The sequence below is a fragment of the Felis catus genome, chromosome E1 (assembly GCF_018350175.1).
Source record: "Felis catus isolate Fca126 chromosome E1, F.catus_Fca126_mat1.0, whole genome shotgun sequence".
NCBI lineage: Eukaryota > Metazoa > Chordata > Mammalia > Carnivora > Felidae > Felis > Felis catus.
The window spans coordinates 20,544,376-20,558,146 of record NC_058381.1 but is presented as its reverse complement, the minus strand read 5'-3'; the positions used below and the strand labels follow the sequence as shown (position 1 = coordinate 20,558,146).

The 13,771-nt window shown below is 46.5% G+C and overlaps 1 protein-coding gene across 2 annotated transcripts in view; it reads left to right on the top strand.

The window, feature by feature from the left end:
- MYO1D (myosin ID) overlaps positions 1–13,771 on the top strand; it is a 362,829-nt gene that overhangs the window by 296,568 nt on the left and 52,490 nt on the right. The window lies entirely within an intron of this gene.

The following is a 13,771-nucleotide window of genomic DNA, read 5'->3' as shown; positions in this document are numbered from 1 at the left end:
TGAGAAGGTGACAGCTGAGGGAGGGCTGGGTGGGGGCTGCAAGTATATGTTTTAGCTAGAAACCTGTGGTCAGTTCATTGGCAATGACCTACCTTCCCAGCAGGTCCCTACCCCCTCCCACCCCTTTGCGTTCATTCTCCATCCCAGCTAGCACGCGTCCTGCTGACTCACCTACTGTAGCAGGAGCAGGAGAAAGATCCTTCCAAGGCCTCCTCCAAGTGGTTGGGGTTGCTTTCAGGAGAAGTTCTTCTGTGTGTTTTTATTCCCTTTTCCCTCCATCCTCTTAGCCTGTTTGCTGCTGTGACTTCTGATTCTCCTTCTGCCCCACCTTCCACCTCCCGGACGCTGTCCTCCCTGGAGCCTGGGGTAAAAAGTATGTTACTTCTTTCCCTTACCTCCCCAGCAACAGAGCTGTGCCCCCTGTGGCTTGCGTTCTTGGAAGCTTAGCTATGGCTGAGAGAGAGAGAGAGAGAGAGAGAGAGAGAGGAGCAGAAATGTGTAAAAATTCCATCCATGTTCCATCCCTAACTCCTCAATATTGGGGCACCTGAGTGGTTCAGTTGGTTGAGTGTCCTACTGCGGCTCAGGTCATGATCTGACAGTCCATGAGTTCGAGCCCCGCATTGGGCTCTGTGCTGACAGCTCAGAGCCTGGAGCCTGCTCTCTGTGTCTCCCTCTCTCTCTGTCCCTACCTCACTCGTGCTCTTTCTCTCTCTCTCTCTCTCTCTCTCTCTCTCTCTCTCTCTCTCTCTCTCTCTGTCTCTCTCTCTCTCATAAATAAAAATATTTTATTCTCAAAATAAAAACATTAAAACAAAAAATTTTTAATATTTAATACCTCAGACCCCAAAACTTGGCATTGTAGAATCCACCTGGGTACAGAGCAGTCATGTCAAAGTCAGATTTCACCCAGTCTTTTAGATTTTCTTGAACTTTCCAGCAATGGCTTTGGAAGCATGAAGAGCCTAGAAAAGCCTGAGAAAGTGCGATGATCTTAGCTTACTGTGGATAAGTGTTTACATGTCTTGTCCCCATCTTACAACCAAGAAAGTTTGACTCAACATTAGGACAAGTTCTTGACTGTCAGAGACAGGTGAAATGATGGCACCTCCAGGTATTACTGCTTTTTGTCCTTAGTGAACCCTAAAAATACTGGTTGACAAGAGCCAGTCAGACGACCTCTTGAGGCCCCTCTGGTTCTGAGTTCTCATCTTTCGCTGGCAGTTGATGGAGTATCATGAGAGACTGTGGGTTTGGGAAGAGCTTAATGATCCCCGTGAGTTCAAGGCAGTGGTCAGGTTTAAACAGAACTCATCCCTGACTGCTTGGTAACTGCTCTGTTTTAAAGGACCTCCAGCTCCCTTGGTGATTTATTTAATGATCTTAAACATCCCACTCAGGAAATTTTGTCCTGTTTCTAAACCAAAATTCCCTGTGCTGTGGTTTCTTCTGGTTCTCAGGGGCTGTAGGAACAGCCACCACCACCTAGTGACTCACCTGTGACACTTTCATAGACTCGCCTCTGACCTTTCATGTCTCCTTTATTCATGGATCTTACTCTCTGCCTCTCTAGTATATGCAGTTAGGTGTGCCAAGGATCAACGCCAGTCAAAAAGGTGTCATAGGGGATGACTACTGAGGGGCATTTTCTTCCTCACTCTGTAAAGTAACTGGAAATGCAGATTTCTCTAGATTTAAGAGTTTACCAATCATTGCTCATCACTTCAGGATTAAGGCTTTGGGAGAGGGAAAACATTACTGAGACAGGGAATTCACACTGCTGGGTGTGTACTCCATTGCTCACCCCGTGGGAGGTGACATTTTTCAGTCTTCTTCGGGGAGTTTCCTTCCACTTCTCTTGGGTGTTCACCACTGTAAGAAACAGGTTGGATAGGGAAGGGCCACACAAGAATTCACACCGTGTCTTCTCTGTAGCAAACAGTGATCTGCAATTTGTCGCGGGTCTGAGAGCACCACATGTGAGTTAAAGGCTAGGAGCCCTGCGTGCCCTTGAGCCCAACACAACTCAGAGCACTTCTGACATTAGTCACCACTCGGCAGGTTCAGCATTTTGGCCCAGAGCAATACGATCCCCAGTGAACAATGGAAATGAAATATGCCTGTTACTGTCTTCACCACCGAGAAAACAAATTACTCACATACTATTTTTCCATACACTCACATATGTGGAAATTGACTGAAGTTTCCATGATAGCCAGACAGTCGGTGACTCTTAATAAAACACGATAGTCATAAACATTTATTTATAACCCAGAACTCTGTATTTATTGGAAAGGCAACATTCTCTAGTCATGGAATTTGTTCATTCATTATCAGCTAACATTCACTGAGCACCTAAGACAGATGAAACACCCTTCTTTATACACTGGGGGTATCCACAGGGTGATTTCAGTCCCCTGACCTTTAGGAGCTCACAACCTAGAGAGGGAAGTGTGTATAAATACAAATACTGATAATCCAGGAAAGGCTTATTAAAACTGCATGCCTCCCCCCCCCCCCCACCTCTGCCTTGGAGAATGTGTGAGGCTGTTCTGGGAGATGGTCTGGGAGCAGGAACACTCACTCATCCAGCAGAGAAGTTAACCAGAGCTGAGGTGTGCTTCTGGGAAGTGCAGGAAGGGCAGGTACCTCTGGGAAGCTGGTGTGGGTGGGGAAGGGTCAGGGAGAGCTGACAGGCACCTTCTTTGTGGGATGACCATAGATCCTCGCTTGCCAGGGACAGGCCTGGTTAGGCCTGTTGCCCCAACATAATAATTGATAGAGCTGTCCCTTTAACTCTCAGGAGTGGCCCAGACAGATGATAAATCCCATAGCCACCTGACATACTATATAGAAGAAGTTGGTAGGTTGTATAAAGTGAGCGAACTAATCAGACTTGTGTTTTGGAAAGACAGCTCTATGCCATGAAGATGACAATTTGTAGACGGAAGAGTCTAGAGGCAGAGAAGACTCTCTCACAGAGAGGGAAGGAGATTTTTTTTTTTAATTTTTTTTCAACGTTTATTTATTTTTGGGACAGAGAGAAACAGAGCATGAACGGGGGAGGGGCAGAGAGAGAGGGAGACACAGAATCGGAAACAGGCTCCAGGCTCTGAGCCATCAGCCCAGAGCCCGACGCGGGGCTCTAACTCACGGACCGCGAGATCGTGACCTGGCTGAAGTCGGACGCTCAACCGACTGCGCCACCCAGGCGCCCCGAGAGGGAAGGAGATTTAGCAACCACTTGCCTTGAAAACAAACTATATTCTAACCATGTTCTAAACACAAACTTGCTTAAGTGCTGGTTCTAAGAATACCTCTGTGCCCAATTGTAATTTTCTGAACAGGATGAAAGTTGCATAGATATTCTGAATGTGGCCCTAGTCTTTTAAGGTCTTAGTAATTTTCAGAAATAATAGTAGCTATGTACCTTATCAACCTGCCTTTAAAAAAAAAACAGAGATGGGGAGAAGGTTCTGAGAAAGTCCTAAGGGGAGAATTTTTAATGGTTTTTTTTTTAAGAAAAGATCTTAGTGAGGTCGAGGAGCTCTGATCACCCAAGTTTGGGTTAGAAGGTGGCATGGTCTTGTCCTGGGAAGCTGCTGCGGGCCATTATTGCGACATGCTTGGATTGCTTTCCTAGTGTCACCAACCGGTTTTACTGAGCCACCCACGGTTCACAGCCACCTTTTCTGAAGCTAGTAAATGCATCTCTGACATGGCTGCCTCGGACCGGGTGTATCTCTAAGCCACGGAAATGAGTTCACTGGACATGGAGACGGAAGCTGTCACAGTGGCCTCGTTCGCACCACTGGGCCAAGCAGGCCTCGATACACAAGGCGCTTTCAGTCAACACGCTTCATAGGTGTGCACCCGTGCTGGCCCCCTTGTGGCGCACCTGCGCTTCCTTCCCGTGGGGCTGCTTGGGCTTGATGACTAAGCATGATGACAGCAGGAGACCCCACAGTGGCCCAGTCATCTGGAAGGGCCCAGGGCCTGAGTTACTAGTACATTCATGCTTGAGAAGCAGTGACACAGCAGGGAAAACACAGGCTCCGGACAGACACTGGTATGCATTTAAGTCCATCTGTGCACAAGAGACCTTGGGTGTTTTATGAACCTCTGTCTACCTCCTAATTCCTCGATTCCTCATCAGTGAAGCGAGGAGAACAATGCCAGCTTCGCATGTTGTTGGATTCAGGTTAGTCTGGCCAAGCACCTGGCACAGGTGTGGCACGGGGTAGGTGCTCAGTTGATAGTGGCCAATTTCCTTATTATTGTCATCATGATTCTTACTGTCCCAACAGTCATTCGCTTAAAATGTATCTTTTGAGCACCTGTTGCTTGCTGAGCAGTGTTCTCTGCACCAGGGGTGCAGCCAGGAACAAGATAAATAAGGTTCCTGTCTTCAGGATGCTTAGACAAACACCCAGATTCACGTCTTCCTTCTTCATTTGCTTCTTAATTTATTAACTTCTGTCGGCTCACCCCCCTCCATTCGTGGCCCTTTCTCAGTGTCCCTTACCCTCGCCGAGAACCTTCTGTCTCCTCGGTAGTTTCGCCCTGTTAGGTAGGTTATATAAAAGGCCAGCAGCTGTACCTTCTGCTCTTGTCACTCACCTGCAGAGCCACACCGGCTGCCTTTACTTTCTCAAGGAAGGGGTGCATCTGTCCCTTTCAGGAAGTTGTGGTGAGTTCCACGAGAAGGACTGTGTCTACCTTCTGGAGGCTCAGTAATTACGTATTAAATGAGTATTTATTTGGGAAGCTATGAAAGGACTTCTATACACTGAATGTGTTTGATCTTAGTTAGAAACACACCAGAACAGGTGCATGGAATTGACCCTCAACTCTGGGTTCCCTGTTCCGATATCACCGGTAACAGAGTCCTTAGGTGAGAGTGTCTCGTGATGGCCACATTCTAGCTCAGGTCGGTCGTGAATAGGTCGATGTCCACAACAACCAGAGGGCTGCTGGCCAGGTAAAGGACAGCTGCTCTCAGGGGCAGCGGCGGCAAGGCAGAGGTTCGAGAGCTAAGGGTGGAACAGATTACAGAATGTCAGCCACTGCTCCCTGTGGTCAGGTGTCCAGGACCCGGCGGGGACACAGTTTCAGGGGCACAGACCTGGGAGCTACACCGTAAACGTGGACACTACCAAGATGCCCTCTGTTGCTAGAAAGAAGAATCTCCTCTTTAAGGAACAGGTTTAGCACATGAGTGTATTTTCTGGCTACTGAAATTATTTCTAGTGTCTACACATTATGAAGTAGGAAGGGATACCTCCCATCAAGGGTAATTGTGAGATTGGGGGATATGTTGTCTCTAGAGTGATCACATATCACTGTATAAGTGTGACAGCAATGCACACAGGCCTTGGGATTCACTCCTGTGCTTTCGCTCAGTGCTTTTGGCAGTGTCCATGGCTTTGAGTCTCTGATGGCTCCTCAGGGAAAGGCCTGAAAGTGGGATACATGGAAGGGCCTCTGTGGCTTTTTCTTCGTTATCTCTTGCGGTCATTGTCACTTTCCCTCTCATTTTATAGTTAGCCGTAGGCCTCGTGTGTCTCCCCCACTGCACTACAAGCTCACTGAGAGCAGGGGATATGCCATGCATGTATTTGGGTCATCCACTGCACCTAACACAAGAAGCACTAAATAAATATCCAAGGAGGGAAAGAAGGAAGCAGGTAGTCAGTAGGCTCTGGTTAGACGGGAGGGAGGGTGTGTAATTCACCCTGGCGTGTTCCTGCACCACAGCACTGCCTGCGTGGCCACTTAACTGTAATTGCTAAGTATAGGGTGTCAGCTCAGAAAGGGAAGGGACTCACGCTGACCGAGATTTTCTAAGTGACTCTGAAGGAAGCTGATGTCAGCTTCATATCCAGGTTTGTGTGAGTAATTAGAATCTTCAGAGCGCAGGTTAAGAAAAATCTACCTTGCCGGGGCGCCTGGGTGGCTCAGGCGGTTGAGCATATGACTTTGGTTCAGATCATGATCTCGCCGTTCGTGGGTTCCTGGGTTCGAGCCCCGCGTCGGGCTCTGTGCCGACAGCTCAGAGCCTGGACCCTGCTCCGGATTCTGTGTCTCCCTCTCTCTCTGCTGCTCCCCTGCCTGTGCTCGCTCCCTCACTCTCTCCCTCTCTCTGTCAAAAATAAACATTTTTTAAAAGTTTTTTAAAAAAACAAAAAACAAAGAAAAAGCTACCTGCTACTCGATAGCCCCCTTCTGAGCCCACTGTGGCCAAATCGTGAAGGTAAAGAAACGGGAGAGGTGCGAGGACCCACTCGTTTTGTGCTTGGGCTCCGCTCACAGCCCCCACGCAAGAGCTGCACGACCCACAGTGGCGAGGACTCCACGTGGGTCATTGGAAGCCGCCACTGTTAACATGGGAGGGGCTTCTCCCAACAGTCCACTTGTCAGTGGGCAGGCTGGAGGCAGCAAGTTGACTTCCAGATTCTTACAGATAAAGCAAAGCAAAGCAGATTTTAATCTGTTGTTGGTCCATCTCACTAGCTGCTGCTACTCCCACATTCCCGTGTGGCCTTGCGCCCAGGAAAAACAGTAAACCAAAATAAGCATCATACTTAATCAAGAAAGGGTTTATGAAACTAAATACATTAAATCAGATATTAAGCAGCTCAGATCGATGCGTAGCAGTTTAAGAAGGGATTGACTGCGTGCCATGAGGGGCAGGGAGGAGAGAGAAAGACCTGATTGACCTTCTGGCTCCTCCCGTGTAAAGCAGAACCCCAGTTTGGAATGGCTGGGGCTCATACTTACGAGCTTTAGATTAACCTCCTCTCCACTAATTCATTATTTATGTATTTAAAAATACCTCATACAGCAAAGAAAATGGACAGTTCAAAAAAAACCGAAATGGTTCATAAACATCTGAAAACATTTCAACTTCATCGGTAATCAAAGGTGTGTTGGGGCACCTGGGTGGCTCAGTCAGTTGAATGTCTGACTTCGGCTCAGATCATGATCTCACGGTTCATGCGTTCGAGCCCCGCATCGGGCTCTGTGCTGACAGTTCAGAGCCTGCAGCCTGCTTTGGATACTATCTTTCTCTCTCTCATTCTCTCTCTCTCTCTCTCTCTCTCTCTCTCTCTCTCTCTCTCTGCCCCTCCCCTGCTCTCACTCTGTCTCTCTGTCTCTCAAAAATAAATAAATACTAAAAAACATTTTCAAAAAAGTCATAGGGACGCCTGGGTGGCTCAATTGGTTAAGCATCCAATTTAGCTCAGGTTCATGATCTCACGGTTCACGTGAGGCTCTGCTGACAGCTGGAGCCTGGAGCCTGCTTCAGATTCTGTGTCTCCCTCTGTCTCTCTGCCCCTCCCCCACTCATGCGCGTGCGTGAGCTCTCTCTCTTTCTCTCTCTCTCTCTTTCTCTCTTTCTCAAAAATATATAAACATTAGGGCACCTGGGTGACTCTGTTGCTAAGCATCTGACTTTTAGCTCAGGTCATGATCTCACAGTTTGTGAGTTCAAGTCCCACATCAGGTAAGTTCGAGCCCTGCTTCAGGTAAAACATGAGCCCCGAGTAAGCCCCACTTCTCTCTCTCTCTCTCTCTCCTCTCTCTGCCCCTCAGGATTCTCTCTCTCTCTCTCTCTCTTTTTCTCTGTCCCTTGCTCACTTTCCCCCTCTCTCTCTCTCAAAAAAAATAGGTAAATAAATAAACATTAAAAAAAATTTTTTAAGTCATGAAAAGAAAGGGTAGAAGAAAATATACCAAAGTGGACAATGCTAGGTGCTTTAGTTTATACTTCTTTCAACTTTTCTGTGCTTTCTGGCTTTATTTCAGTGACCATCCATTGCTTGGTAATCAAGGGGAAATTGAAAGAAAAAATAATTTTAACTTTTTATTGACAAGTTAATTAGTAGAAGGATATGTAAAATATGAATATTACCGTGTTACTATGTCAAAATATTAACCATGATTCTCTCTCTGGATGGTGAGATAGTCATGAGTAAAATTTTATTTCTACTCTGTTATACTTTCCCCCATTTTCCAAAATTTTTATAACGAACATGCATAAATTTGGGAATTAGAAAGAAAAAAAAAGTTGGAAAAATGAAAGCATGAAAAGTGCAGAACTTACAAGACTGAGTTAGCACTAGTGGCTCTCAATGATGCTAGTTTGCTTGTCAGTATCTTCAAAAGCATAGCTTTTCTACGTGGGGGGCTCAGTCAGTTGAGCAGCTGCGCGTTATAGTCAGACCTGCTCAGGTCATGATCCCACCACCGGAGAGTTTGAGCCCCGAATCGGGCTCTGTGCTGACAGCTCGGAGCCTGCTTGGGATTCTCTCTTTCCCTCCCTCTCTACCCCTCCCCCACTTCTCTCAAAGTAAATAAATAAACTTAAAAATTGTTTAATGTAGCTTTCCTCTGAATGATCCGCCAGCTCATCTTGAGAGTCAGAATTGTAACCTGAGGTGTAAAAGCTTTACATATGGATCATTTATCGTACGTCTGTGCGTATTCAAATTTCTTTTTAATTCAAACCCTCCCTAACGTACGTGCAGCAAATTTCCCTACTCTTCTCTTTGGCTTTGCCTCAGCAGTGTGTGCAGACTAGAAGCCGTGTCTCTGCTGGCCAACCATGGCCATGTGAATCAATTACCATACTTATGCATAAAGCAGGGATGAGGCTTTTCCCCAGATAGTTTAATATTTTAACAACAGGAACATTCAGTTTGTTGCAGACACTCTTGCAGTTGAAGGAGGATTACTACAGGGTGACTGCTCGGTCATCGCATTGCAACAGCACAGAAGTGATAAATACAGAAGGTGACAAAAGAAATCCTTCATTTAAAGTTCTGGGGCTAGGAATGGACATAATTTATTTACATTCCCAGAAACTGAAGATGGGTAGTCAGTAAAAAGAGAAGGAAGCTTAAGATAGCAGGAAGAGTATGAGGATGGAAATAATGACATGTGAGAAAAAGATAATGGTAATAAAACCCGGGGAAGATAAACTTTGAACAGTTGCGATCCCTACTGCATATGGCTTACAGGTATGTGATTTTTTTCAGAACATTTTTTTATACAATCTTTTCTCTAAGGAACCTCCCCAATAGGTAAAGGGAAGGAAATTGAAGATCCCATTCAGTGATTTAGAAGCCCTTGAAGGACACTTTGGCTCACAGAAGACTCCTAGCCGATTGGTCTTGGGCCAGTAAGCCTCAGTTTGTTATTCTCTATAACAAGGGGGTGATACCCGGCAAGCTGAGGATCAGATTAAGACTGTGTGAGCATGTGTGTGTGCTTACACGTGCATGCGGTACTTGGTAAGCACGTGAAGACAGTACTAAACAGAGTTAACACCCGATCCTTCTTCCATGCTAGGCTCTATTCAAAGCCCTGTGCTGCATATGCTCACGCATGTAAGCCTCACAACAGCTCTGAAGGTGGGTGCTATTATTATCCCCATTTTATAGCTGAAGAAACTGAGGCACAGAGGGGTTAAGTAGCTTGCTCAAGATCACAGCTAATTAGTAACGGACATGTGCCCAGGCAGTACGGCTCCAGTGTCTGTACCCTCTGCGTCTTGTGCTCTGGACCCTGCTACCCCACCGTGTAAGGTACCGGTACCACCCAGCGCAGGAGGCGTGAAATATCTAGAACGGAAGCACATTTTAAAATAGAAAATGAGAGGGGCAGAGGAGACGGACCTTGTAGATGACCTCTATTTCCTCTCATCTCCCTGGGAATTCATTCTATAGAAACCAGTGAGAATTGCGGAGGAAGCTTTTTTCTCTTGAAAAGAGCAGACATTTCTGGGCTGCCTTCCTGTCAGCGGTGGTTATCTGACAATGAGCCCTTGAATGGAGAGTGTTTGTTGGCTGTTTCGAACCACAGGTGCGAGCATGTGATGAGAGTGGCCCGTTACTTATTTTCTGTTTATCCTGCAGTGAAAAAGCACTAATATAATGTGCTCCCATAAAGTGTGTATAAATCACTTTTAATCAAACTTCAAAGAACTCTCTCCACTTCCAAGGGTGAAGTCTTTTTTCCTTGTCACTCCATCTCAAATTAAATGTTAACTGTCTAGTGCCTGACATCACTCTAGTTTGGTTGGACTCAGAAATAAATTGTTTCTGTCAGGCCTGGGCACTTGGGTGTTGGAACCTAAGTCTTTTGAGATCAGAGCCCTATCTCTCAGTGTCCCACAGCTGCCCACACAGATAAACTGTCAAAAATTAACCCAGGGGCGCCTGGGTGGCTCAGTTGGTTAAGCGTCCGACCAGCTCAGGTCATGATCTCGCGGTCTGTGAATTCGAACCCCACATTGGGCTCTGTGCTGATGGATCAGAGCCTGGAGCCTGCTTCCGATTCTGTGTCTCCCTCTCTCTCTGCCCTTCCCCCACTTGCTCTCTGTCTCTCTCTGTCTCTCTGTCTCTCTCTCTCTCTCTCTCTCTCTCAAAAATAAACATTAATTTTTTTTTTAATTAACCCAGAGGTCAGCAAACTGTGGCCCACAGGCCAAATCTGGCTCACCACCAAGATGATTTTGCATTTTTAAATAGTTGGAGGAAAAAAATGAAAAGAAAGAAAATATTTTGTGACACCTGTTTCTATAAAATTCAAATCCATTGTCCACAAATAAAATTTTATAGGAACACCACCATGTCCGTTCATTGCATCCACACTGCAACAACCAAGTTGACTAGTTACAAGGCAGGCTGTGTGGCTTGCAAAGCTGAAATGTTTACTGCCTGGCCCTTCACAGGAAAACTTTGCCAACCCCTCACAAGCTGCAACAGAGCATCTCGGTTGGGCCCACTTTTACAGAGTAGGTTAAGGCCAGTGAGTGAAAGGATCACGTGAGCCCACTGAATGATACCTGCACTGTTCAGACCTTGGACTTGATGTTTTATCCCATGAGTCACTAACCATCTGTACACTCATCAGAGTGAAACTGGACAGTCATTCATCAGCTGCTTAGTTGGAGTGACTCCCTGCACTATTTGTAAAATATTTGGGGTCTCTGGGAACACATTTTATTTATTTATTTTTAATGTTTAATGTTTATTTATTCTTGAGAGAGAGCGAGGGGGAAGGGGAGAGAGAGGGGGAGTCACAGACTCCGAAGCAGGGTCCAGGCTCCGAGCTATCAGCACAGAGCCTGATGCGGGGCTCAAACTCACAGACCGTGAGATCATGTCCTCAGCTGAAGTCGGACGCTCAACCGACTGAGCCAACCAGGCGCCCCTCATTTTTTTTTTTAAAGTAGACTTCACACCAGGTGCTGAGCCTAACGCGGGGCTTGAACTCATGAACCTGAGGTGAGAGTCGGACGCTTAATGGACCGAGCCACCCAAGTGCCCCTGAAGTTCATTTTACTTTGTTTTTTAATTTTTTTTTTTACATTTATTTATTTTTTGAGAGACATAGAGAGACAGAGCACAAGTTGGGGAGGGGCAGAGAGAGAGGGAGTCACAGAATCCAAAGTAGGCTCCAGGCTCTGAGCTGTCCGCACAGAGCCCAACGGGGGCCTTGAACTCACAAACCGTAAGATCATGACCTGAGCCAAAGTCGGACTCTCAACTGACTGAGCCACCCAGATGTCCCCCCCCCCCACTTTCTTTTTAAAATTTTTTTTTTAATTTTTTTTTCAACGTTTATTTTTGGGACAGAGAGAGACAGAGCATGCACGGGGGAGGGGCAGAGAGAGAGGGAGACACAGAATCGGAAACAGGCTCCAGGCTCTGAGCCATCAGCCCAGAGCCTGACGCGGGGCTCGAACTCACGGACCGCGAGATCGTGACCTGGCTGAAGTCGGACGCTTAACCGACTGCGCCACCCAGGCGCCCCCCCCCCCTTTCTTTTTAAATGGGAGCACATTTTCAAAGAAACATCATCAATTATCAGGCTCCACAAGGAACTTATAAATTCTTCAGATTAAGGAATTTACGTAATGTACTTTCTGACAGACTCAAAAACACTGTAAAGTTCCTATTTGCCCTGCCTTTTTTTTTCTTTTGAAACTCAAGAATTAGTTGCTAACTAGTTGCTAAAATCTGTTCAAAAATATACTTAAAATGGGGTGCTTGGGTGGCTCAGTTGGTTAAGCTTCTGACTTCGGCTCAGGTCATGATCTCATGGTTCAGAGGTTTGAGCCCCACATCCAGCTCTCTGCCGTCAGCACAAAGCCTGCTTTGGATCCTCTGCCCCTTTCTTTCTCTTTCTCTCTCTCTCTCTCTCTCTCTCTCTCTCTCTCTCTCAAAAATAAGTAAACCTTAAAAAAAAATTTTAATGCAGTTAAAACTTTTCATAGACACAAACCCCACGTGTCTGCCTAATTTTTGGTGACCTTCTGTGAGCTGAGGCTGACCCCCAGGCAGCGTTTCATCATCTGCTTGTGTTGTAGTGATTGCTCAGTCCCAGAAGGGGTTCCTCGACCCGCTTGAAACCCCACAGAAACCCCCCTCGTGCATTCAATCAGAGCGCATGCTTGGTGAGTGCCTGTGGCGTTCCAGGCCTGCACACCGTACCCTGTCTTCCTCTCAGAGCAGTTGCAGACCACTACAGGGAGCAGCTGTAAGGAAGCAACCACATTGGTGTTGGAAAACTAGAGAGGGGAGAAGCTGGCAGAGATGTGCATACAAGGTCCCACAGGAACACGGAGGCAGGCTTTTCAGGACAGTTGGTCTTTCCATTGTCTGTCCATTCCACAGACAACTGTGTGCGGCTAAATTGTGAGGCCCTGGGTCACAGCCCCCGCCTCCCGGAGCTTACACTCAAGTGGGGCAGACACACTGAGACCAAGTAAACGAATAAATAAAAATAATTTTATTTGTAGTAAGTGCTCAGGAGGAGCGAGCAGGGCTCTGAGACAGAGAACTTACTTAGGGATAGAGTGATCAGAGAAGGCCAAGTGAAGAGGTGTCATTTAGGGTCTGAAAAGATGAAAGGGAGCTGGTCATGTGGAGACCTGTCCAGGCAGAAAAATAGTTGACCTAGAGGCCCCGAGGCAGCAGAGAACTTGGTGAGCTTGAGGAGTTGAAAGAGCAGGAGTAGGACAGGCCGACCAGTTAGAAGAATGAGAAATTAACCAATCCCGGGAGTGTGGTGCAGAGGAAGGAGGGGCAGAGCTGTGCGGGCAGAGGCTTAGAACAACAAGGCTTGTTGGTGGACACGCGCATGACTGAGGAGGCCTCCAATGTGGGACTCCCGTCAGGAAGAGCAGGCTAGGAAGCCAAGGAGGAGCCAGATTGTGACAGGCCTTGCCTATCAGGCACAGGATTTGGGCTCCGTCCAAGTAGACAATAGGCAGCCCAAACACAGGGGAATTTTGTGTCTCCAGTTAAAAACATTTTTTTTCCCAGATAACAAAAGTAACTCTATATGTTGGGAATTTTGGAAAATGTACACCAAGACATTGAAAAACAATCTGTAAGCACACATTCAAACCACTGTTAACATTTTTATATCCTCTTCATATACAGATATATGTAGTTTTCCAAAAATGAGATTTTTTTAATACGTTCTGTTTTATAATTGTGATTTCACTTACGCATATGAAGCAAACATTCTGAAATGTCTTCCTGGGTTCACTAAGTATTCTTTTCCAGTACGACATTTTTTTTTAAGTTTATTTATTTATTTTTAGAAGGAGCGAGTGAGCACAAGCAGGGGCGGGGCAGAGAGAGTAGGGGAGAGAATCCCAAGCAGGCTCCACACTGTCAGTGCAGAGCCCAACATGAGGCTCAATCTCACGAGCCATGAGATCTTGACCTGAGCTGAAACCAAGAGTTGGATG